The 25,090-nt window shown below is 60.0% G+C and overlaps 1 protein-coding gene across 1 annotated transcript in view; it reads right to left on the reverse strand.

The window, feature by feature from the left end:
* The window catches only part of SHISAL1 (shisa like 1), a 114,253-nt gene that overhangs the window by 88,478 nt on the left and 685 nt on the right, over positions 1-25,090 (reverse strand). The window lies entirely within an intron of this gene.

A 25,090-nucleotide genomic window follows, 5' to 3' on the forward strand; every position in this document is an offset into this window, starting at 1 on the left:
AACGCCCTGAAACGCAGGCCCCTATCACCAAGCTGACGCCAGCTGACTCACCTCTTCCGCCAGGAGGGGCCCCTCCCATCACCTGCAGGCCCCTCTGCTCCCACCTCCGCCCTGCGCGTCCCCGGGGGCTGTACGCGGCTTGGCGGCTCCGAGTCTGGGCCTCCTCCCGGCCTCTTTCAGGCCCTCCTGGGAGGACGAGCCGAGGCCAAGCCCCCAGGAGTGCTCGGAATGGATTTGTCCCGGGGAGTCCGACGGATGAGCCCTGGGAAGCGCCGTGAGAGTGGAGAAGGAGGGGCCTGGAGACGCCTCCCCTGTGCGCCAGGCCACAGCCGGGGAAGGCGAGACCCAGGGACGGTTGAAAGAGGTCCCCAGACTTCTGTGACTGGGGGTCCAAGAGCTGGTGGGTTTGCTGAGAGAATGAGGAGGATCCGTCTCCGCCACAGGCCTGGCCCCGCTTCAGCTACTCTGACTCCCTACAAAGCCCTGAGTGTACTGGCGGATGTTGGGGGGCGGAGGGGGCTGTTGCTCACCCCTGAGGGGACACCCTCCCTTCATCCCCAGGAGTCCAAATCCTGCACCACTTTAGAAGCTGCTCCAGTGCCACCTCCTCCAGGAAGCCTGCCTTGATTCTCTCAGCTGGAAAAAGTTTGCCCCTCCACTGAGTCCTTGAGTGTTGCATCTGTTTCTTCACTCGTGTTAATTCATTTATTCATTCACTTATTCTCTCAGCACCCACTTGCTGATCTGTACTCTGGGCCAGGCCCTGGGCTGGCCTCTAGGAACACAGAGGAAGTGAGTCCCTGCCCTCAGGGGGCACAGGCAGGGGTGCCCTCAGCGGCTCCCCATGATGCAATTCGTCCCAGGACCTCTTCTACCAGGCCACGAGGCTCCCGGCCAGGGCTGACCCTCAGCCCCACCATCTGCTGAGCGGACCCCTCCCTCTGCCTTCCCAAACCCAGGGTCCGGGGCTAGAGAGGCCTTTATGCCCCTGGGGGCAGTTCCAGAGACGAACGCGCATGACGGACACGTGCTGTGAGACAGCCCGGGTCTGGGAAGGGACAGTGTGCAGCCTGCAGCCGGGGGCTGGGGCTTAGGAGGTGCAGGGACCGGGTGGGAATCCCGGCCTGAGGCACAGCCCACAGTCATGTGGTTTGCACACTGCAGGTGTCCCCACCACAACGCGCTGTGGTTGCACTGGTCCCGTGTCCATCCTGGGCTTCCCTTGGGGGGTCTGTTCAGCATCCATGGCCTGGCTGTGCCCCCCAACCCCCAGGAGTCTGGCCTGAGGTGGGTCAACGTGCAATCAAAGCTACAGCCCCGTATGCTAGACAGAAGCCCCGGGGCACGTGGGGAACTCTGGATGAAGGGGTCAGGGGGCTTCTGCCGGAGGCGGGAGGGGCTGCCCTTACTCCGCAGGTCCCCAAGGCAGCTCAGGGCCAGAACTGCAAGCTGAATCCTCAGTGGAAAGAAAAGCCCTCCGTATGTCACGAGAAGTTACCCAAGTAAAAATTCCATTTCTAATGATCTGAGACAGGGAAGCTTAGAAGCCAACCGCCCCATTCCAAGCTAGGTCAGAAAGCTGCATAGGAAACCTCCCCGGGACTTGGGGACCGGCCAGCTGCTGTGATCCAGGTCAGGATTCCACAAGGTCCCCAACCTCATGGCCACAAGTTTAACGGCACCGATGTTCACAAGGCCAAAGCCATCACCTCGGGTCCCTCTGTGGGGTGTGCAGAGGGAGGCCTGGGCTGTGGGGCTGTGATGATGATGATGTGAGTGGAGGGACCCGGGCTGTGGGAGCTCTGATGACGATGTTGTGTCACACCACTGGGCACCATTACCTGAGAGGTCCTACTCATGAGGTCTGTGGACGCCGCTCTGGCAGCCCACGTCCAGTCCTGGAAGGGGACCAGCAAGCTCCCATCCCAGAAAGGGAAAGCTGAAACTCAGTGAGGTGACGTTACCTGCCCAAGGTCACACAGCCCCTCAGCAGCAAAGCTCATTACCTCCTTGCACCAAAAAAGTTTCTGGGTCTCCTGAAAGACCCCCAGAAGGCGCATGGACCACAGACAGATTAGATTTCTCCTCCCAGGCTCTAGGTCGCTGGGAACTGGAAAACTGCCTAAGATGGTACTTTGTGGCCAAGAAAAACCTCAAACAACTGGAAGAACATTCCGGCGGAGCGGGACGTTCCAGAATGCTGGTTGTCTGACCCGGGTCAGAATGATGAGTCAGGCATGCATGCCTCTCTGCGAGCCATCCCTAGGGTCAGCCCGGGATCGCTGTTCCGAGATTTGAGGATTATTTTTAAACACTGAACTTGGCGAGGCTGGGGGAAGAGGAAGGAGGGCATGTGAAGAGAAACAGAGCTGGGAAGACGAATGACACCCGCCAGGAACAGCCGCGATCTGTTTTCGTGTCTGCCAGGCTCTGCAGGGCAGGGTGCAGGAGGGCCCGAGGGAGGCGGGGCTGGGGCCTCAGGCTCCCGCAGGCCTGGACGATCGCCAGACACCTGGAGACCCCCTGCAGCACTGGGGGCTTCCGGCCAGCCCCTCCTCAGCACCCCCACACCCCGCTTCTGGCCAGCCCATTGCCAGGCTATACCCACGGCAGCAAGGCCCTCACCTGAGGCCCAGCCCTGCTCCACCTTGTGTGAGCACATCCCACGTGACCTGGGGTGACACCAGAGCCCCAGTGTTCTCAGCCCTAGGACGGGGATGAGCCGCAGCTGAAGGAAGTGAGGCATCGCAGGCCGGGGGCAGGCTTCTCGCTGCTGCTGTCTCTGCCTCTGCTTCCTCCGGCAACCAAAGCCCTAGGCGGCCCCAGTGCCAGCCCTCCCAAGTGCCCACCTAGTCACCAACCTGCCTCCTTGGGTTCGAGGCCCCTCTCACACCCGAGGCCCCTTGTGGCCTGGCCCTGTGGCCGCCTTGCCCTCTCTGTTCCTGGGGCTTGAGCCCTCTGGCCTTCACACAGACGGTTCCCCTGTGCTCGGACCACCCTCCCCCTCTCCAAAGCCACAGTCTGGAGGCTCATCCGGGCGGCCACCTCTCAGGGCAGCTTTCCGCTCGTGATTCTCCCACTCCCCAGGTGAGCTCCTGATGCTCTGACTTCCCCTGTCCCCACGGTGGTCTTGGGCTGTCTGGAGGCCGTGCTAGGGCAGCGGCTGGGGGGGGTTCGCCCGGGGCAGCATGGGCAGGGAAACCCTGCTCAGCCTGCCTGGTTTGTGTCCGGACTTGAGAGCGACCCGGGATATGGGAGCAAAGGCAGCCGAGGGTGGTTGAACCCTTAGACTGGGGCCACGCTCAGGCCTGAACCTCACGGGCTGGCGAGCAAAGGACACGTGGCCTGTTCCCCAAACACGTCCCACCGACTCTACTGTCGTGAGGGGCGGGAGGCTGACCTCGAGGTGAGGACCGGTCGTGCCCAGCATTCTGAACGTGAAGCGGCTGGTGGCAGAGCTCCGGAGCCCAGGCCTTTGCCCAGGCTGGTCCTGCCCCTGGGCCTCCCTTTCCCCACCTTGTACGTCCCAATTGAACCTGCCCATGGGGCCTGGATCAAATGCCGCCTCATCCACAAGCAGCCGCGGTTACCCGCCCACCCGAGCCCACTGTTCGGGGAGTGCTTTTTCTCCTGGTGGCCACTCAAGGAACACCTGCCGAGTCCACTGTGGACCAACAGCGTTGGGCATGGGGGTTCTCACTGCCAGGAGCCTTACAGCCTCGGGGGAGGCGGTCACAGACCGTCAATTTCACAATCAGTAATTCCACGTGGGCACGCTGATTGGCGGTGGCATTAGCATGGATTCGTCGTTCAACAGGGCAGGGCTCTCCGGGGCCACACCAGCAGTCCCGCGGGCAGACAGCAGCCCAGCAGAAGGGCAGGAAGTACAGACAAGGAGACGGGGGCGAGCAGCTGCGGGGCTCCCCAGCCCCAGGCAGAGCACGGCGCCCAGTGCACCCGATTCTCACCCATTCCCTTCTCGCCAGCCCTAGGCTGCACCCTCCGTCTCCGTCACACGGATGGAAAATGTGGGGCTCAGAGAGGGGACTCAGGCCCTGGGGGCCTGCGCCTGCGCCCTGTCTCCACGACTCATGAGAGTGTTCACCCCCGCGGGCAGCACGTGTGTGGACGCCTGTCTCCAAACGGCACACGTGCGCACACGCGTGTCATCGGGGGTTTAACCTCCACAAGCTCCCCAGGCTCCAGGGCCGTTCGTCGGCCGTGCAGACCTCATCCTGAGTCTGTGAACTTTTCTTTTCGGGACATCCGCTTAGAGGTTATGAAATCTCGCTCTGAAACGTGAGGTCCGGGAATAATATGCACGAAGTGAGATCAAAGCGCGCCTCTGTGACCCGTTCGTACTTGCAGGAGGGGGCGGCGGGGGAACTAGGACATCTTTCCTCGCTGTGCTGGCCAGGACGGAGGCAGCCAGAGAACGCGGCTGGGGAAGCAGAGGCGGCCCGTTCGCCTGCAGCTGGGGCGCTGGGCTCCACGCCTGACAGCCAGTGAGCAGGGCCGGCTCCTCGCAACCGGGCCACGGCCAGTGTGACCTGAGCCCTGCCGACCCGCTGCCTTGCCCTGCCGCGGTCACATCCCGAAGCCAGCCCTGCTGAGATCATTGTGTTTTTGCTCAAGTCTGTGGGCAGCACAGGCCCGGCACGTAGTAGGCACTTTAGCAACACTTGTTAATTGGTTGAACGAACATAGGCGGTTGTCATGTCCAGTAAGGAGATAAATAAACCGCACCTCCGAGACACTAAGCGATCCCCCAGAGCTGGGCGTGGCGGGGTTTCCATCTGAGCCCAGATCTGCGACTCCAAGCGGCGCTGGAGGAGAATGCGCAGGCTTTGCAGGGAGTCTCCCCCGCCTTGGATCAGGGCCTTCCCGCCAACGAGCTGGGGGATCTAGGGCAGGTTACTTCAGTGGCTTCGGTTTCCTCGTCTGTGAAATGCGAGCCGTGCCCGCCTTGCAGGCGTACCGAAGACAGAAAGGACCAGACGTTAGCAGCGCACCCAGAACATCAGCAACGGATCCATGCAGGGTGCTTATCTGATGCTGCCCACTCCACCGTTCCCAAAGCTGAGGTTTAGGTATCAGGGAGGGTCCTGCGTGGCCCTTGGCAAACAGAAGTGTGTTTGAACTCCGTGTCTACGTCTCGCCTCCCCAGCTCCTCTCTCCAGGCTTTGCTCGTTCCGTTAGTTGGCACTGATTTCCTTCGGCCCTGCCTGTTGGTGCACTGCTTCCCTGCCTGGTACAAGCTCCTCAAGGTGGGAAATTCTGTGCCTCTGACCTCCCCTCCACGCTTTGCGCACAGTAGGTGCTGAAGACATGTCTGCTGGCCGTAGGGACTCCATCGGCGCTCACTGGCCTGGTTTGTTTTATTGCAAACAGCAGACTTGCAGATGGAACAGCAGAGATCCGGGCAGGAGATTTCCTTCAGCTGAGACGGGGCCTCAAGGCTTACAGCCACCCCGGGAGTGAACCTGGGCCATCAGCCCGGGCTGGAAGCCACTCACTTTAGCCTGGAGACCCAACTCCAGGGCTCTGGTGGGACAGGTCCCCCCGAGTCCATGAGCCGAGGCGGGCTAGCTCATACCCCCTGGGCCCCACTGTCTTACCAGGCAGGCTCCCCTACCACCTGCTCCATGGGGCGGCTCCCAGGGTCGGGACGGAGAGGAGCATGCTGTCATGAAGGGCGCCGGCCCCGGTGCGGGAACGGGGAAGCGCCCAGGTGACCGCCAACCTGGAAACCTCTCCTATCTCCCCACGTTCCTCCCTCAGTGGCTAAACATTCCAGTGTATCCGTAATGACGCTTTTGCCCCTCACTGACCCCTCTCCTGCTGAATCCACCAAGCCCCAGCCAGCTGGGCTGTGGGCCCAAGTTACAGACTCAGCTGTGCCAGCGGTTCCCCCTTTGAAGCCCCTGCCCTGGATGAGCTCTGCACCCGTCAAACGCTCTGGGTGTGCTGCCCTCTTCAATGTTGGAGGTAGGCACCGCTGTGATCCCATTTTACAGATGGGGAAACTGAGGCCCAGAGAAGGGGGAGCTTGAGCGAGAACACACAGCTGAAAGGGGCTGAGCTGGAAACCCCGACCCCGTTGAAGGCCCTCGATGCCCCACTGTCCTCCTCGGGCCACACTGGGTCACAGGGCGAGGCGCTCAGCCCAGCCTCAGTTTCCTCCCTGATTAAAGGGAGGGCTTGGCTGAAACAATCTCGGGCCTTCTGCGACTCACCAGCCCTCTGTTTCTCTCCGTCCTGAATTATTTGGTCGCACCATGGAGATAAAACAACCCCTGGAAATCCCAGAGGCATTTTTTTTCCCACTGGAGAAACACAAAAATATCACATGAAGAATGAATCACTTAAAGTGTCAGGGCAGGAGGAGGCACGACAGGCACGGAGCTTGCTCGGCGGTGGGGGGGTGACCCTGGGTTTCTCTTCAGCTCCCTCGGCCTCCCTGGTCCTCAGCACCCCTTCTTCCCTGGAGGGAAGAGAAGCCAAAGCCCCCAGCCTCAGTTTCCCAATCTGTAAATGGGGACAAGACACCCACCTTGAAGGGGTATTGGGAGAGGCCAGTGCATCCGTTCGTTCATGCATTCATTCATTTCTGTCATATGGGCACGATGCCAGGCTAGGACTGCAGACTCTGCAGCGGGCCGAACAGATCCATCTCGCCCCCATGAAGCCAAGCAAACGTCCTCCGTGCCATGACCAGGGCATCCTGAGCGCACCCCCGAGGCCCTCTGCAGCTCTCAACAGCCCTCTAGGCAAGGCTCTTGACACAAGCACACGGAGGCACAGAGACGGTCAGCAACTTGCCCAAGGTCACACAGCAGGTAGGTAGTAGCCCCAGCGTCTGTGCACCCCCACAGGGCCCCCACCCCTCCCGGGCAGAGCCTGCTCCGCCTCCCACCCGACTGGCACAGCACCACCCCGGCCCCTCCCATTCTTCTGTGACTGAGAACCACCGGGCAGCCTTGCTTGGCTTCTCCCTTAGACCCAGTGCCCAGCCAGGGCAGGAGCCCCAGCCCAGTGTGAATGGACGGAGGCGACCACACACCGTGAAGACCTGGAAGCCCCCGCAGGCTGCTCCTTACCTGCCCAGCCCTGTGGCCCCCTGCAGCTGCCGGCTGCCGTCCCTCTGTGGCTGCTGGCCTCGTCCCCAGCTCTTGGTTGCCACCAACCCTAAACCCCAAATAAAAGGAGAGCAACCGGGTCGGGCCTTGTATAGGCAAAAGAGTTTGCCAGCGCAGGCTGGCCTGTGTGTGTGTGACAAGAATTCAGCGTGCTCCTCGGGGCGGGGAGTGGGGCGAGGGCCTGACTCAGCCTCGGAGTCCAGCTCCTGCCCGGGCCTAGGTGGCCACCTCCCAGGCCCAGGGTGGCAGCGGCTGCTCCCGCCGTCTCCACGCACTCCGAGCTGTGGTCTAACTGCCTTGTGCATCCTCAGAGCACCGGCAAGAGCCGCGTTTTACAGGTGAGCGAACCGGAGACACTCCCTGAGATCCCACAGCTAGAAGCGGCCTCGCTGGGGCTCAGACCCGGGCCACCAGGCTCTGGGGCACACCTCGGCTGGGGCTCGGCATGGTACCTGTGGATTCCCTCCCGTGGGCCTCGGTCTCCGTTGGGCAATGGGGGCTAGTGACACCATCGCCCAGCGAGGGGCGTGGGTACAACGAACCGTCCCGAACCAGCCCAGTGAGGAAGGGCACCTGGAACCCGAGAGCCCACCACGGGTGTGGCGCCCGCCTGACTCCAAGCTGTGCTGACCTTCCTACTGCTGCCCCCCTACCCCTGGCTTGTCCCCACGCAGCTGCAGAGGGTCCTCCCTGCCAGCAGGAATGGGATGGGGATGTGGGCAGTGCCCACACCTGCCACTGTTCAAAACACATCAGCGACTTCCATGACTGTCTGGACACAGCCCAAGTCCTGGCTTCCCGGCTGTCAGGTACCCCGCGGCCCACGGCCGTCTCCCACACCCGGGCCTTCGTGCATCGTGGTACCTCGGCTGCGCCCTTGGCTGGCTTCTGGGTGGCATTTAAACACAGCCATAAAGGAGGCCGGCCCTCCTCTGCCTCCCACCCATCCCTGGAAGCCTGCCCATCCTGAGCCAGGCCAGAAATAAACCTCCTTTTCCATTCCTTTCGGTGGACAGAGCAGGTTCAGACAGGCCTGGGCCCCCCTATCTAGCCACAGTCCCGATAATGGCAGCCCAGAGCGATGGGTGCCACAGTGGGAAACCAGGGGGCTGTGGGCACCCAGAGTGCCTGATGCAGCCTGATGGGGTAGGGGGCCGGGGTGGGGTGGTATTTATACAACCGTGATTAGGAGGTGTTGTGATTATCCCCAGTTTACAGAGGCAGAAACTGAGGTGCAGAGAGTTTCAGTAACTTGTCCTGGGGCCGCCTGGCTAGGGACTCGGATCCGAGGGTCTGGCATGAGTGTCTGGCAGGGTGGGGGCGGTCTTCCTGGCAGAGGGAACAAGGCACACAGAGTTCCTCCTGCCTCTCGTCTGGGGCCCAGCGTAGCAGCAGAGAAAGGGAAAGGCTCTAAGCTTGGGGTCTGAACTTCACAAGTTCAAGTCCCAGCCCTGCCACTTCTCAGCTGTGTGACCCCGGGCACGTTTCTCTGCTTCTCTGAGCCTGGGCTGCCCTGGGGATTTCATGACAGGTCCAAGCAGACCTCCTGTGCGCCAGATCTGGAAGCTCGGGTCTGCCAGGGACATTTACTCCTTGCAATCACCCCAGGAGGCGGGAATTGTGAAAGTCCACCTTCAACAGAGGCTGGAAGCTCGGCAAAGACCAGCCTGCCTGGCGGACCCAGGCGAGGGCCACCTGGAGGGAAGGTGACCCCAGTGCGGACTCAGGGAGGCTCAGGGAGGCCACTGTGACCCGGCTGTCCTGCTCAGCGGGTCCTCGCCTCAGCGACCGTGTGGGAGGAACGGCACCAACGTCCCCTCTCGGCCGAGGGAACCCCGCTCTAGAAAGCTCACAGCAGCGCTGTGGAAACCCCGACCCAGCCCTGGAGAGGGTCCAGTGGACGAACAGGACAGTCCGCGGTGCTATGGCCAGACACTGGAACAGTCTTCAGCTGCCCCAATGCACTGCGGCCACACACAGCATCACAGGGCGTCTCGGCGCCGCGAGAGTCAGAGAGAAATCAAGTCTCCAGAGACGAAGTTCAGCACACTACCCTTCCTGCAAGGCTAAAACCAAGGGTAAATAACAGGTATTTCTGACAGCATGTCTGGCTATGGTGAAGCGCACTGGGGGAACAGGGGTGAAGCGGGCCCCGCTGGGGGGCTCACAGGCTGACACGCCCGCCCTCACGCTGGGGGGTGGTTCAAAAACGTTTCTTATCTTAGTAACAACAAGTAAATAGAGAAGACTTGGCAAGGACTTCCGTGGGAGAGTACCAGGGAGCAGGGAGAGACAGAGCTGACTCCGTGGCCTGGAGTCCAGAAAATAAAACAGAAAATCAAGGTCCAAAATATAGGTAAAGAAATATAATGATTACAGTGACCCCCAGCCCCCACCCACTGCAAACAGGCCCACCCCTCTGGGCAGCTGAGATCCACACGGAGGCCTGTCTGGGGACTGCAGACACCGCTTTGACCTGGCTGGGGGTCCCGAAAAAGCGGCATTTTTCCCGGTTCACAGTCCCAGGCTGCTGGGCGTGGTGCCGGAATTGTCCAATTTCAGGAGGGAATTGGCACGAACTCCCAGCCTCCTCCTAGTGAGCCCACAGACACCTTGTCCCTTTGAGGCCTTCCCAGTCATAAACGCTCTGTGCCTCAGTTTCCCTATCTGTAAACTGAGGACCCCGGGCCATGTATCATCCTCCTGTATTTCCGTGTTTTGAACTGAGCTTGTCCCTTTGAGGCCTTGTCCCTTTGAGGCCTTCCTTGTCCCTTTGAGGCCTTCCCAGTCATAAACGCTCTGTGCCTCAGTTTCCCTATCTGTAAACTGAGGACCCCGGGCCATATATCATCCTCCTGTATTTCCGTGTTTTGAACTGAGCTGGTGGCCCCAGGTCACCTGGGCCACAGAATCCCGACGCTGCTTCTGAAGCTGTTGCTGCCTGCCCGGCGGGTCACCTGCCTCGGGGACGCTTGGTTTTTTCCTCTGTGGATGGTGCCATGGCTCCATCTGGCCCCTCGAGGTCATGGCGAACATGACTGAGACGAAGAACACGCAGGACCCCGCCGGGGCCGCTGCTGGGGGTTGCTGCCTCCCTCACAGCCTCATAGGCAGCAGGAGATTCTGCAATGGCGGGATGGGTCTCCATCCTGACCCTCAAAGGCTTTGCACTCCGGGGCAGGCAGGAGAGAGGCCTTGCTCACCGTGAGCCGCCCGTACTGATGAGGAGCCGGGCAGGAACCCCCGGGCGCCAAGTGCCCTCTGCAGTGCCCTTAACGGACCTGGTCTCCCACACATCATTCCCACAACAGGATGTGTCATTCTGTGACTTGCCCAAGGTCACAAAAGCAGGCTGCCACGTGGAGTCAGATTTGGAGTACGGCAAGCCAGGGACCCCGCTGGGACGTGGTGCCCCCCGGGGAGAGGGACCTGGGTGGAGGATGCAGGATGTGATGATGGGAATCGGCCGGAGCTTCCTAGCTTGGGACCTCGGACACGTGAGTAACCTCTCCGAGCCTCACTTTCCTCAGCTATCTAATGGGGGCACCCAGAGTAGGCCAAGATGAGCAGAGATATCCCCGGCAGTGGCTGTGCCAGGGCCGCACAGACCTGTTCATCAGAACCAGGGTGGGGGGCGAGGGGTCTGCGTCTTTCCCAGCTTCCCAGGGTACTCTGGTGCCCACTCCAGGAAGAGTCGCTGGGCCAGCTCTGCAAGCCACCCAGTCTTCATCCACTCTGCCGTTGTAGACAACAAGGAGCTGTAGAGAATCCTGCGCGAATGGGTAATGATGCTGTGTTCCAATAAAACTTTATTCACACAAACAGGCAGCCCCAGTTTGCAAACTTCTGGGTGAGATCATTGCTACCCCAAGCACAGCCCACAGAGCAGCCACCCTGGCGTCTCCTCGAGCTGCTGGGAACGCCAGCTCCCGCCACCCCTCTGGCTGAATCAGAAGGGTGGGGCTCACCCGTTCACGGCGTGCACGTCTGGGAACCCCTGTGCCGGAGCACGCAGCCGGCTGTCGGGGCAGCTACCTGAGCCTGCTGGTACCTTCTGAGGCAGATCGGGGGCGGGCAGGAGGGGGAGCTGGGGGTGCTGCCTAGAGAGTTATAACAAACCAAGGCACCAACTCGGCTAATTGGTAGCAGCTGCTGTTTCAACCAGAGACTTGTCAGCTGTGATTAAGCGAAGTTGCCTTCAGGCCAATCAACTTCAAAATTATGCAAATAGAGCTGCCGCGGAGACCACAGGGACGGTGCTGAGCCAGCGCCCCCACCCCTGACCTGGCACGCTTAACCCGCCGGCTGCAGGGCCCGTCCGCCCATGCCACACACTGGCCCAGTTCCACTTCTGGGGGTTAACGAGCCTCCCGCCCACACTGTGTAATTGGCATGGAAGCTGCCGGCCGGGTGCGATCCAGCAGCTGAGCGCCAGGCCGGGATGGAAGGACATGCCTCTCGAACGTCTCCGCGGCCGCACTGACCAGCAGGGCCCGGCCAGCCACACTGGCCCTCAGCAAGCCAGGCCTGTCCTTAGGGCGGTCCACGTCCAGGAGGGCTTCCCGTCGGCGATGGCTGGACAGCGAGGGGGACAGGTACTTTTGAAGGTGGTAGGAAGTGGCTCTCGGCTGCCTTCCTGAGCCCTTGCAAATCCTTGGCCCAGATCTGAACGGACGACAGCCTCCTCCCACCTCCTGGGGTCTCCACGCCTGTGGCGCCGATCCCCGAAACGTGCTCTGCCGCCACGTGGACTTCCCGGCCACCCTGGCCCTGTGGTCTCTGGTCTCCGCTTTGCTGCCGTGCTCTGCGGGCTGTTCCCTTGGGGGCCGATCCCCCAGGAAGAATAAACCATTGGATGGTACGTTGCAGGGGGAGGCAAGGAGGGCAGCCCCCCAGAACCCAGACTTAGGACCCAGAAGTGCGCCCGGTTCAGACACGGACTCCCCGGGTCCTCTCCTCCTCCCCAGCACCAGAGCAAGCGCCCGCCTCCACTTCCTCAGTTGAACCTTCTTCTGTGCAGCCCTCCCCAACCTAGAGATCCGGTCTGAGACCGAGTCTGCACTTTGGAAACAACAGAATGGCTGATAAACGTGCCCGCTGTGCCCGCTGTGCCCGCTGTGTCCGCTGAGCACGGGGCCCTCTGAGCTTTCCAAGCTGGGCTCTGCCACCGCAGCCTTCTCACAGAGGAAGCAGGGACTGAGGGCCAGGGCGAAGCCCCTCCAGGGGAAGGCCCCACACTCAGGCCGGCTGCCCCCCGACCCAGTCCAGCCCATCCGGGAGCCCACCACGCGGGCGGGGAAGCCCAGAGCAGACAGGCCTCTGGCCCAGGCGTCCGCCGCAGGCCTGATGCCACGCCCAGCCTTCAAGAGACGGTCTCCTGCTTTCCAAAAAGCAACGTCTCTTACAACGGGGAGAACGTTGCTCAACTGCGTAGCATCTGTTGACGTCTGGGTAGAGGGTATTACGGAAGTCTAATTAGCACGCCGCTGCTTTTAGGGAGTGTTGGCTCAAAAATTTCTGGGGAACGCAGAGGTAGCGACCAAAGGCACTTATGGAAGCAGTCGGAACTGCAAGGGCGAGTTTGGAATTCCCGGGGAGGCGGGTGCCGGGCGCGGGCCTGGCAGAGGGTGGCCACAGCCATGGCCAGAGAGAGGACAGGGTGTCAGGCCGGCCTGCGGGAGCGGATCCAGCTGGGCCTGTAACCCCGGACACGCGACTTAGCCCCTCTGGACCTTTATCTGTGCAGATCATGTGACTGTGAACGGGTCACTTCATTCAAAGCCTCAGTTTCCTTTCTTCCTTTCTTCACAGAAAGTTCTGAGGATTACACAAGGTGGTGTTGGCAAAGCACCCAGGTCAGGGCTGGGCTGAGCGGGTGAGTGTCTCCCCATGGGGCTGGGGCTCCAAGGGCCTTGGGCAGAACACTCCCGTCCCTGGGCCTGCTTCTGCCCATGAGCTGGAGAGGCTGCCTCACTGCCCCAGCTTCACTTGGGTGGAGTGAGAATTAAATGAGATGCTACATGTGAAACTCGGAGGCCATGCTAGGTGCCTACGAGGGGTCAGCACCAGGGCTGCCTCTTGCCCTCCCATCCTGTCCTGAGGCTCAGGGCCTGCTCCGCTCCGTCACACAGGTTCTTTTAGGTAAGCAGCATGTGACCCTGAGAAGCGGGTGAGGACACAGAGACCCCGAGAGGCTGTCACTCCTAGAGGGTCACACAGCTCCTATGTGGCAGACGGGACTGGCACCCAGATCTCTGACTTTCCAGCATGGGGCCCCCTCCAGGAGGCGGCGCTGGCCATGCCTGGCACCACCCACACATCCCCAGCGTGGCTAAGGGTGGATGCTGAGACACGTGGGGCTCAAAGGGCCACTCGTACTGTGGCTTTGCCTCTCATTGTCAGCCGGGGGGCCTGCCCAGGACGACGGCCCATGAAGACTCCAGGCCACAGAGGCGGAACCCAGGTAAGAGGGAAACTGTGTATCAGCCGCGGTGGCTCACGCAGCGGAACGAGGAGGAAAGGGCCGTTCGCGGAGCACTGTGACGTGTCCGGCACTGTCCTGGGGGTCTCACAAGCACCGTCTCCTTCACTGTTCAGAAAAGAAGGGGCTGCCGCCCAAGTCCACACATGAGAAAACTAAGCCTCAGAGAGGTGGTGTTGCCTGCCCGAGGTCACACCGCTGCTGAGCTGCTGAGACTTGGACCGGGCTGCTTGGGTTTCCAAGCCAGGGTTCTTTCTGGGACTCAGACTCCTGGCCTTGGCCCTTGGGGGTGAAGGGGAAAGAGGAGGGAGTTGCCACTTCCTGAAATGAAACCACTTCCCTGTTACTGGCAATGACCCCTTCTCGCACTGAGGGGGAAATACGGAAGAGACGGTGCCGGGATCCACTGGTGCCAGATGTCCCCACACTCACGAGGTCCCGGCAGACCCCGCCCCTGGGCAAGTTCCTCCAGCCACAGAAATTCCCGGCACCACAGCGCAGAGGGAGCTGCCCCCTTCCGGGGCAATTCAGACCACGTGGAAGGCCCTGGCTCTCGGTTCTGCTGCCCTCCCCACCACTCCGGTCTGGCCTCACACGGAACAGGCTTATTTTAAAACAATCAGCATTTGGCTCAAGTCGTGAAAGATTACATGTAGGAGTTGTGTTAGGAGGAGTGGGATGCAGTGTGCCGGGGAAGAGAGGGGTCGCCGGCGTGGGAGGCCCTAAATGTCTCAGACCTAGCTCCTGGCCCCAGGGATGGACGCGGCTGGGGGACAATCAGGTGTGGAGGGTGACGGATGTGACTCCAATCCCACCTCCGTTTCTAACAGACCATGTGACTATCCACGGGTCACTTCATTCAAAGCCTCAGTTTCCCTTCTTCCTTCCTCCCTGCCTTTCCTTCCTGCTGTCATTCAGACAAGAAACTTTTATTGAGCACCTACTACGTGCCAGCCCTGATTCTAGGGCCAGGACCCTGGGGGTCTAGGAGTGAACTAGGCAGAGACATCTCAACCTTGGCATGGAGAGTTCGTTGTCTGGCAGTGCGGGAGGGAGGGACGGGAGGGACAGAGGACCCCCCTCGGGGGCCTGTCAGAACACAAACGTCCTGTCTTAGCCATGGCCATGTCTGAGTCCCTATAGGCTGCTGGTTCCTGGAGGCCACGGGAATATGGCCCCCCTGAGACCCCCTGTTGCCAGCCCAGAGCTGGGCATGGAGGAGGCAGCCGGCGGTGGGGGTGAGTGGGCCGGGCAGTGGTGCAGGGGACAGTGAGGAGGTGTGAGGCCCTGGCCAGGGCCATGGACAGTCCACAAATAAACTCCACCCATCCCTCTGCCCGAGTGAGCTGGGAGGGAGAAAATAGCTTTCACACTATATTTTCTAATTTTTTTCCACTCCACTGCTTCTAAATCGATCCAGAACAGCTTGTCCGATTGTTTGAATTTCGGGAGCGGCGTCTCCCGACCCTTCCCTAGTCCTGCCTAAGGTGCTGCCGGGCACCCGCCCTCCCCCGTGACCCCTCTTTGGCCCGGCTCCAGCTGATGTCCAGGCTGTCCGGGGCTTGACCCCCGGCCCGTGGACCTGCAGGGGACGGAGGAAGGGCCGCCCTCTCAGGCGGTTCTCATGCCCAGGGAGCCCCTGGTGGCAGCTCACCCCCGGGGCGAGGGAAGGCTTTGCTTTTGCGGAAGAGCTGAACCAGCCGGCAGCGTTCGCCACAAACGCACCGTCTTCTCCCACAGGGAAAGTGCTTTGGGTTTGGGGCTGTGACGACAAAAACTTCAAAGGGACATCATTGTCCCCATTATTCACAGCAGCAAGGACAAACAGGTGTCATCTCGGGCACGGGCATGGCTGGGGGACTGGAGCCATCCGGGGTCCTGCCACCACGGTGGATTAGCAAGGTCCAAAGGCAGCAGCGCCTTCCCCGGGCACCGCAGTGACGGTGGCAGCGTTCCAGCCACACGGTTCCTCAGAGTGATGTTCAAACCCAGCAACTCTCCAGTAACCCAGTCACTACCCCCCCTGCGGCCAGAGTCCTCCAGCCTCAGCTTCTGCCCGGCTTTCCACAAGTGCCACGGGACGGCCACGCGGCGTTCCCGGAAGTCTCCCAGGCTCGTTTCCCAGCCTCTAGATGTGCGGCTCCCTCTGCCTCAAATGTCCCCACGGCCCTTGCTCGTCAACCTGCTCAACTCAGACTCCACCTCCTTGGGTGCCGCCTCCTCTGGGAAGGCCCCCTTGATGCTCAGCCCCTTTCCTACCGGCGGAATTGCTCCCCATCCTCTGTCATCACCCACATCCGACCATTCTCTGACGAAGGACTGGAGCCTGGAGGCAGAACGGGTGACTGTGGCCACGAGTCCCTGCAGACTGTCAGTCTGTGAGGACAGGCCCTGGGCGCTATCTCAGGAGTGAATAAACTCGTGACACACACTGGACAAGTGGCCTGCCCACGCCTGCCTGGCACCCACCCTCTTCTGAGGAAGCCACAGGCAGCTGGCAGTTAAGACTCAGGGAAGCGGGAGCAGCCCCAGCGCGGCCCCTCTGCGGCTCCTGCAGGCCCCACGCCTCCCCAAAGAGCAGTCAAAGAACAAAGAAAGGGTGGAGAGAGCAGGCCCGCTGGAGCGCTCTGCAGGGTCCCTCCCGGATTCAGGCTCCTGCAGGAGGGCCTGCTGTGAACACGCTTTACAGAAAAGGAAACTGAGGCAGACAGAAGACAGGAGGCTGGGCAAAGCCACATGGTGGTGAGAGGGGAGCACAGGAGTGTGGTGACCCTGAGCTCCCACAACGATACCCTTCCTGACCACAAAGCGCATTCGGCCTCCCCAGCAGAAAGAACAGAAGCCACAAGGTCCAAATCCCGGCTTTGCAACGTAGCGGCTGTGTGCCCTTGGGGAAGTCGCTTTGCCTCTCTGAGCCTCTGCTGAGAACGGCAACCTGTCCCTGCTCATGGAAAGTTATGAGGATTATAAAAGGTGGTGTTGGCAAAGCACCCAGGATAGGGCTGGGGGGAGCGGGGGAGCGTCTCCCCATGGGGCTGGGGTCCAAGGACCTTGGGCAGAGCGCTCCCATCCCTGGGCCTGGTTCTGCCCATGAGCTGGAGGTGCGGCCTCTGCCCCTTCCCTGCCCCTGCACCTCGGCACTATCCTGGGTGTCACACAGGTAACACCTCCTCAAGAGGGGACCGGTCAGTGCCAGGCTGATGCTTCGCGAGCTCCGCCAGCTCCAAATCCAGCCTGCTCCCTGCCCTTCACTGCGTGGGGTCCAGGCACCTCCCCTGACTTTCAGTTTGACTTTACAGGTCACAAACCATCTTGAAATGCGTTATCTTTGCAAGCCAGTCCTCTCCCCACATTACGGAGGAGGAAACAGGTTCCGAGCAGCACGGGAACTTGCCTATGCTGAAGCCGAGGAAGTCACAGCCTGAACTCAGTCCTGTCCAGCTCTAGAACCAAATTCTGGGGGATACCAAGCAGACTCGGGCCACCATCCCCAGTCAATAAAGATTCATGCAGCAAAGAGAGACCGCATCCAGCTACACAACACATCCCACCTTGTCACTCACATCCTCAAAAGGAAGCCTCTGCCCTTAAACTTCAGGCCCTTCCTTGGCTGCCCTGGTCTTAGTTTCATTTATTCATTCATTTGTCCATTCATCCATCCATTCACTCATTCACCCATCCATCCATCCACCTCACCCATTCATTCATCCACCCATCCATCCACCCACCCACCCATCCATCCATCCATCCATCCATCTGTCCATCCATCCATTCATCCATCCATCCATCTACCTCACCCATTCATCCATCCATCCATCCATCCACCTCACCCACCCATTCATCCATCCATTCATTCACCCATCCATCCATCCACCTCACCCATTCATTCATCCATCCATCCACCCACCCACCCATCCATCCATCCATGCACCCATTCATTCATCCATCCATCCATCCATCCACCCACCTCACCCATTCATTCATCCATGCATCCATTTATTCATTCATGTATCCATCCATCTACCCACCCACCATCCATCCATCATCTACCCACCTCACCCACCCATTTATCCATCTATGCATCCATCCATCCACCCACCCACCATCCATCCATCCATCCATCCATCCATCCATCCATCCATGCATCCATCCATCCACCCACCCACCATCCATCCATCCATCCATCCATCATCCCTTCATTCCCAGAAACCTGTCTAAAGCATGCCAAGCCAGGGCTTGATACTATCAAGCTTAACTAGGAACAAGGTGGCCTCCACCCTTCCAGGATAGAGAGAGGCTCTCTGACCCTTCACCGCGTCTGTGCCTCCCGGTGTTTCTGTTTTTAAATGCAGCCGTGGTGATAATAATACCGGTAGTAGTTACTGAGCACTGACTGTGTGCCCCTCTGCACCAAACACACTGCTTGGAGTAACTTATTTAATTCCTGAAGAGGTGGATATCGTTCCAATTTTTAGATGAGGAAACAGGCTCAGAGAGGTGATGTAATTTGTCCAAGGCCACAAGTCAGGAGGAGTGGAGACTGGGATTTGAACCCTTACTGTCCCTCCAGAGCTTAGTCAACATAACGGTGAGTGATGTAACTGACCCAGCTGTTCTGAATGTTACAATCCCCGCCTCAAATCCTCGCAAGCCACTCAAGTTATCATCATTATCATCCCTACGTTGAAAATGAGGACGCTGGGGCTCAGAGGGAAATTACGCAACCCCCACTGGTCACTAGTAAGAGGGGGTGTGGATCGGAACCCAGGCTCCAAAGCTGCTCCCTGCTCCCCGCTCTGCAGTCGCACGGTGCTGGGTGGGAAGCTCCGCCGCTGGTCCAACGGCTCACCGACTCATTTCCTCATTCACTCACGGTGGTCCGTACCCCAGAGGTCTGGGGAAGGGCTGCAGCAGTGTGAACACAGTAACACAAAGTTGGTAACAGTAACAAAGTGAGAATACAGAGTGCTGATGAGGCGCTGAATGCACACGTGCTAACTAAGCATTCTGTATGAGCTCAGCTTATCCGGTTCTCACAATAACCCATTTTGCAGGTAAGTAAACGGACGTTCCAGGGGTTAATATGTAACTTGCCCACGGTCACAAAGGGAGGAGCGAGCAGTGAGGAGACTTGTCTGGGTGGATCCCCAGCACAGCTTCGGGGATCCCAGGCTGCTCCTGGGGAAGCGGGCAGCCTGCCTGGACCAGCACCCGGAGCCTCCCCCCGGCCCGTTGTCACGATGGGGCTCAGCCGCACGGCTCATTCCCTCTCCGCCCTGGGGATCAGGTTCCCAGCATCTGTACCCTGTCCGTGCTACACAGTCATGCTGCACACCGGCTCCCCAAAGCCCGAACAGTTTAAACAGCCAAGGCACAGCTAGAGGGCTGACCGCAGAGGCTCACATCTGTAATCCCAGCACTTTGCGAGGCCGAGGCGGGTGGATGATCTGAGGTCAGGAGTTTGAGACCAGCCTGGCCGACATGGTGAAACCCCGACTCTACTAAAAATACAAAAATTAGCCGGGCGTGGTAGTGCACGCCTGTAATCCCAGCTACTCAGGAGGCTGAGGCAGGACAGTGGTCTGAACTCAGGAGGCGGAGGTTGCGGTGAGCCGAGATTGTGCTACCGCATTCCAGCCTGGGCGTCAGAGAGAGTCCGTCACAAAAAACTAAAAATTAAAATAAAAAATAAATAGAAAAGAAAAAGTCTCTGCTGGACTCTCACTGAGCTTAAGGCTGAACCTGGGCCGTCCAGGGCTTGGGATGATGCCAGACTTCCTGCAAAGGGGCAGAGAGAGGCTCCATCAGCACGTTTTCTGGATGCAGAGACGGAGGCTCCGAGCCGGTGGCCCCGGTCCTGAAGCCCAGCCCTGCTGCAGCCAGGGAGCTCGGCTCCGGTGGAGGGAGCAAGGGGCCTTTCCAGACGTTGGCATTCACGTCTGTGGTTCTTTCAGTTTTAGAATTTCTATAGAATAACTGACTCTACGTGCTCCCCCACCCGCACAGAGCCCGGGAGACCCAGGGGCCTTGGGTGTCGCAGCCCCGCCTGGCTCTGACGCCGGCCACCTTGCTTCCGTTCTCTGGGCTCGTCTCTCTCCTTTACGGAAGCTTGGCCTGCTTTGGGCTCCCTGAGGCCAGTGAAAAATAATGGATATGAAAGGGCTTTGTAGAAAGTCACATGTCCAGCCAGGCTGTCGCAAAGGAACCTTAAAACCTGAAGACGCCACGGAGAAGCCACATCCGAGTGACACCCACGCCAAGAACTTCCGCAGGCTGCTCCTCTTCCTGAAATGTCCCTCGGCCTCCTTCTCCTTGGCACACTTCTACACGCCATCCAAGACCCTAGCCGAAAGCTGCTTCCACCAGGAAGCCCTCCCTGACCCCTCCGAGACGCTTGCTTTCCTTCAGTTCTCCGGCCCCTCCCCCAACACACACACTGCAAAGCTCACCAGGGCACGACCCTGCTTCGAGCCGCCCCTCCCCACCCCCTGGGCCCGGCACCCTGTCCAGCACCTGGGAGGCGCTCCAGGAACGTGGAATGAATGAGCACTAAGTGCATTTCTCTCGGCCTGTGAATCCAGCTGCACACGTACAATTCTGCCGACAAAGGAAAGGAACCCGAAGTGAAAGCAAATCACCATCGTTTCCGTGACGAGCTCCGGGAGCCTCAGAGGAAATTCTCGTGCTGGATTATGGAAGGAATTTGCCTTTATTTTTAATTTGTGCCAATATCTAAGAAAACGGCACTTTATTTTGAGCCCATCAGGCAAGACGAGGAGCTTTGGAATCTGGCATGGGAGACAAACTTTCCCAGTCCAATTTCCCAATGCAAATCTCTCCGCCGCGGCAGAGCTGGCCGTCCCCTCCCTCTGCTGGGCATCTTTCTGAGGCTTGCCAGGGAGGAATAATCAGATTATGTAGCTGGGTTTTCAAAGATCACGGTTTGTCTCATTTTCCAGGGAAGTGTGAACAAAAAATGCTTCTTCCCTCCCAGGGCTCTGTGAAGAGCTTCCAGAACTTAATTCAGTGTTAAATGGGTGTAATTTGGGAAACTCGTGCATTATTTGTTAATTTCTGGAAGGAGCATTTGCACACATCTTCTGGGGTAGGTGTGCGTGCGGGCAGATGGGTAGTGACTGGAGTACGCACCCCGGATGGGGGGAGGAGGAGGGCAGGCTGGGGGCCACGGGCTGCCGGTGGAAACGCCCTGTTCGAGTTGACGTCGAAAACACAGGACTGGTGAGACCTGCATTGCATCTCAGCTTCTGCTTTTACGGACGGCCAGGCAGGGAGAGAGTCTGAAGCCTTTTCGTAAAAGGAGTGCCTCTGGGGGTTCAGTGCAAATTTCATCCTCTAGGAAACGTTTGGACCCCACCCCCCACCCTCCAGACTCCCTGAAGCACCTCGAGACCTGGACAGTGTCCATGTCTGTAATACAGGCTGGAACATCCTTGGCCTCAAGAATCCCCAGTTCACGGTGTGACCTTGAGCACAGTCCCTGCCCTCTCTGGGCCTCAGTGTCCCCATGTGGATATGGGGGATCAGATCGGCCTCAAGCCCCTCCACCAGCAGCTCCTGGGGCCCCTCCTCATCACGGCACGGTACGGGAGGCTCAGGGCTGCTGCAGTCTTCGTCTGCCACGGCTGTGGAGAGTGGGGCACACGCGGACACACACATGCGCACACACAGACACACACACACACACCCCAGAGAGCCCCTGCCCGGGCCTGGCCTGGCCCTTTCAGAAGGACCGTGCCTGAGGTGCTCACTGAGAAAACCTGCGGTTGTGAGTGCGGGTGGCAGTGGCCGGGGAGGTCAGGACGAACGTTTCCAACCCAGCTACAGCTAAGAGGGAAAGGAGGGAGGGGCTCGTCATAACTCGGGGCGTGGGGACAGAAGGCACATCAGTAGGGCCGGCGGGACATCCACGGCCCCAGCTACAGAATGATTTATTCATAGAGTCAATCACTAAACAGGCTGGCTGGAAGTGGCCTGGGGCGGGTCTCAGTGACCTTGGGGTCTCCTCCACCTCTCCAGGGGTCCATGCTTAGGGGTCAAGGACTGTGTGCCCTGGAGGAAGGCAGGAAGGAGGGAAGGGGTGCAAAAAGGGAGGGAGGAAGGGATGGGGCCCACCCCCCGCCAGGCCTGTGCAGTGAGAACAACGTCTACACAGCGGGTGTCCCCAGGAGGGTGTAACCAGGGCAGGCAGGGCCTCTGGTCACCCTCCTCACTCATCCTGGCTAGGTGGCCAGAACCCTGCATGCTTCGTGTTTAGGAAACGAGACCCCCCATTCTTAGGGGGTGACAATCGTTTCGGTAACTTCCGAAAGAGCAGGTGGGCTGGGAGAGCTGGGGAAGGGGCTCTGGGTTCACTCTAAGATCCTGTGAATCTGTTACACGAGTCCACTGGGGCGAAGCGAGAGCAGCTGACACTGGGTTAGTGGAGGCACAGCGTCCCCAGGAGGGGAGGTGACAGCTTTCTCCTAAGCGTACGGCAGGCCAGGCTCTGCGTCAGTCACACTGGCAAGTAAACGGGTAATGACTAGGAAGTGAGACTGTAGGGCCCCCGCCCCCGCGTGGCTCCCGGGTCCCAGGAGCCTCTGTGTCCCCACCCCACACCAGGCGACGTGGTGCAGCAGCTGGGAGCCTGGGCCTGGTGGGCTCTTCTGCGCGATTAGCCTCTCTGGGCCTGTTTTCTCATCTATACAACAGAATCTACAGTTGCCACTTACAAGGTTGGCATGAGGATTAAGTGAGAAGCCAGGTCTGAGTGTGCTCCGCACGGGGCCTGGCTCAGAGAAGGCCTTCCGGCTGTCGGTGCCTGGCTCGGAGCAGGCCTTCGGGCTGTCACTGCCAAGTGCAACCCTCGTGCTGTGGGGGGGTGCGACCGGGAGGCTGTTCCATGAAGCCCTATACTGTGGACACAGACAGCCGAAGTGGACAGACCTGGTGTCTGCATGCCACCGCCCCCCACCCACCCCAGAAGCCCAGGGCCTGGGCATGAAGCAGTCCCCCTGTGGTGCAGCCTTTGGGGTGGGGCTGGGGAGGGCCTGGCTGATTGTCCCAGGGAACTGGAAATCAGATTCACCTTCTGCCCACCTCAAGCATGGGCAGCCCACCCAGAAGCTGTCTAAGCTGCAAACCTGCCCGCCCTGTACCCAAACCCTCACTCAGGCTGGGGGTGGAGTTCACTCCTTCCGGGCCCTGCTCCAGGGAGCTCCATCCCCCCTGTCCTCCAGGCCTGCAGCCGCCTCCCAGCCCCGCAGGTCCAGAAGGCTCAGCCTGCCACCCTGCCGTGTCTGCCTCTCTGCCCACAGAGGGTCTCTGCCCAGAGCAGCTCCTCCCCCTTCCTCCGGCTGATTCACGCCTGTCATTCTGGACCAAGCTCCCCCGGCCCCAAGCCCTCCCAGGCTCCAAAGGACAGGTGCCCCCCTGCATGTGCACCTTCCCACCCCCAGGAGCTCACTGCCCCGTGGCCTGACCCAGGCACGCCTCCAGCTCTGCTGGCTTGTCGGGGGCCACCGCCTCCCCTGCTTCCTAGAGAGCTGCCTTTCGTAGGCACAGGGGCTCCGGGAGTTGGCCGGGGAAGGGGAGTGAAGGGCTGGCTGGCTGGTAACCCGGACTGACTCTCGGCTGGTCTCACTCTGAGCAGGTCCCACGCCCTTTCTGTGCCACTCACAAAGGTCTGAGGGAGCAGCACTGGCCCTGCCCTGCCCCCTCCTCCGGTCCACCTGCCCTGATAAGCTGCAGGCTGGGAGGCTCAGGAGAGCGAGGATGGGACACACACAGACAGACACACACACACACACACACACACACACACACACACACACACACCCCTCCAAGCCTAACTGCTCACCGCACCCCCCTTCATCAGTCCAGTACCTCCCAGATGCCTGAGACAGAGCCAGCAACGCAGCGTGAAGATGTCATTAAAGAAACCATCAGAAACCCCTGCCTGGGGCTTTCGGGTTCAGCCACGAGGGGCCGGGGCTGCCTGGCTGCAGAACTTCCTGGTCATCTCTTGCCAGGATAGGCACAGCAGACCGCCTCTCTGGAGACATGGGGTGCCTGCGCTGAGCAGTCACAGATTCAGGGGATGGGGAGTGACTCCCCAATTCTAGGCAACAGTGACCAGCGTGGGGCTTGTCCTGGTTGATGCCAGGACCTGAAGGTTATTTGAATTCTGGTTTTGAATGACATTTCTCACTGAAGCCAAAGGCTACCCATAGGTGAAAAGTCCCAATGCTTACCCCTGGACCACTTGATTCCCAGCGAGATTTGGACAATCCGAATCAGGTGAGGAAATAAAGGGTGATGCAGGGAGGGACTTCCCATCAGCCTGGGTCTGAACAGAGCTAAACCTGATGGTGTTTCAGGCATAGCCAGCCAGCAGCGAGATTCACAGGACATTGGTGACCGAAAACACCTTAGACGAGGCCCAGAGCAGGGCTCTTATTTTATAGTCTAGGAAACTGAGGTCCAGAGACATGTGGACAGCTGCCTGGGGTCACACAGCCATCAGCACACAGTGGGAACCCGACAAGGGTTTATCTGAGTGAGCTCACAGCCGCCTTTGGTGATGGGCATGGCTGCCATTCTGTCTTCCAGATGAGGAGACAGGCTAGGAGGCGTCAGGAGCCTCAGTCAAGGTCACACAGCAGTGGAGAGGGGGCTGGAGGCCACCCCCAGCCATGCCCTGTTCAGAGCACGTTGTGATCTTCCCGTCCTAGGCTGGGATTCCTTCGGCAGATGCAGTCACTCAGAACAGAGGCTCAGGAGGCCCAGAGAGGTGGGGGGCACACAAAGAGGCATGCCCAGAGGTGCTCTCCCGAGGATTACATAACTCCCCTTCCCTGTCCGATGGCCCCAGGGGTGAGGCTGGGGCAGCTAGAAAGACGGGGGGACCCTGGGGCGGACAGACCTGGCCTGGTTCGCCCGGACCCTCCTGACTCTTTCCAAAGAGGTAACAGTTGCCGGCGCCAGGACGCGCTGGCTTTTCCCCCGTTTCTGTTTTTCTTCTGGCTGAGTAACAAATACTAATACTAATAATGACAATAATCATTAGAATAAATATAACCTTGAGACGCTTGGGGTCTCGTTGCCACGGCAACCGGGGGCACTAATGAGCTTCCGAGGCCACCGCCACGGCCACCCAGCCCCGAGCGAGCGCGGGATCAACGTTGATTCGGCCCCGGGAGGCGACAGCGGTTCCGCGGGGGCCACGCGGCGGGCCAGGACCTAGGGGCACGCACTTGGGGGGGTCCTTCTCCCCGTCCCCTGCGCTGTCCAGTGGGACGCCCCCCCGCCCGGGCCCTCTGGGTCCGCAGCGTGGCCCTCGGTCCCTGTGCAGCGGCACGGGGCTCCCGGCTCACGGCGCTCCGGGACTCGGTTCTTGGAAGCCGGTGCCCACCTTGGGCGCGGATTCCGGTCCCGGCCGCCGCGTCCCGAAACGGTGCGCCCCGGACAG

The sequence above is a fragment of the Saimiri boliviensis genome, chromosome 21, assembly GCF_048565385.1.
Source record: "Saimiri boliviensis isolate mSaiBol1 chromosome 21, mSaiBol1.pri, whole genome shotgun sequence".
Lineage (NCBI taxonomy): Eukaryota > Metazoa > Chordata > Mammalia > Primates > Cebidae > Saimiri > Saimiri boliviensis.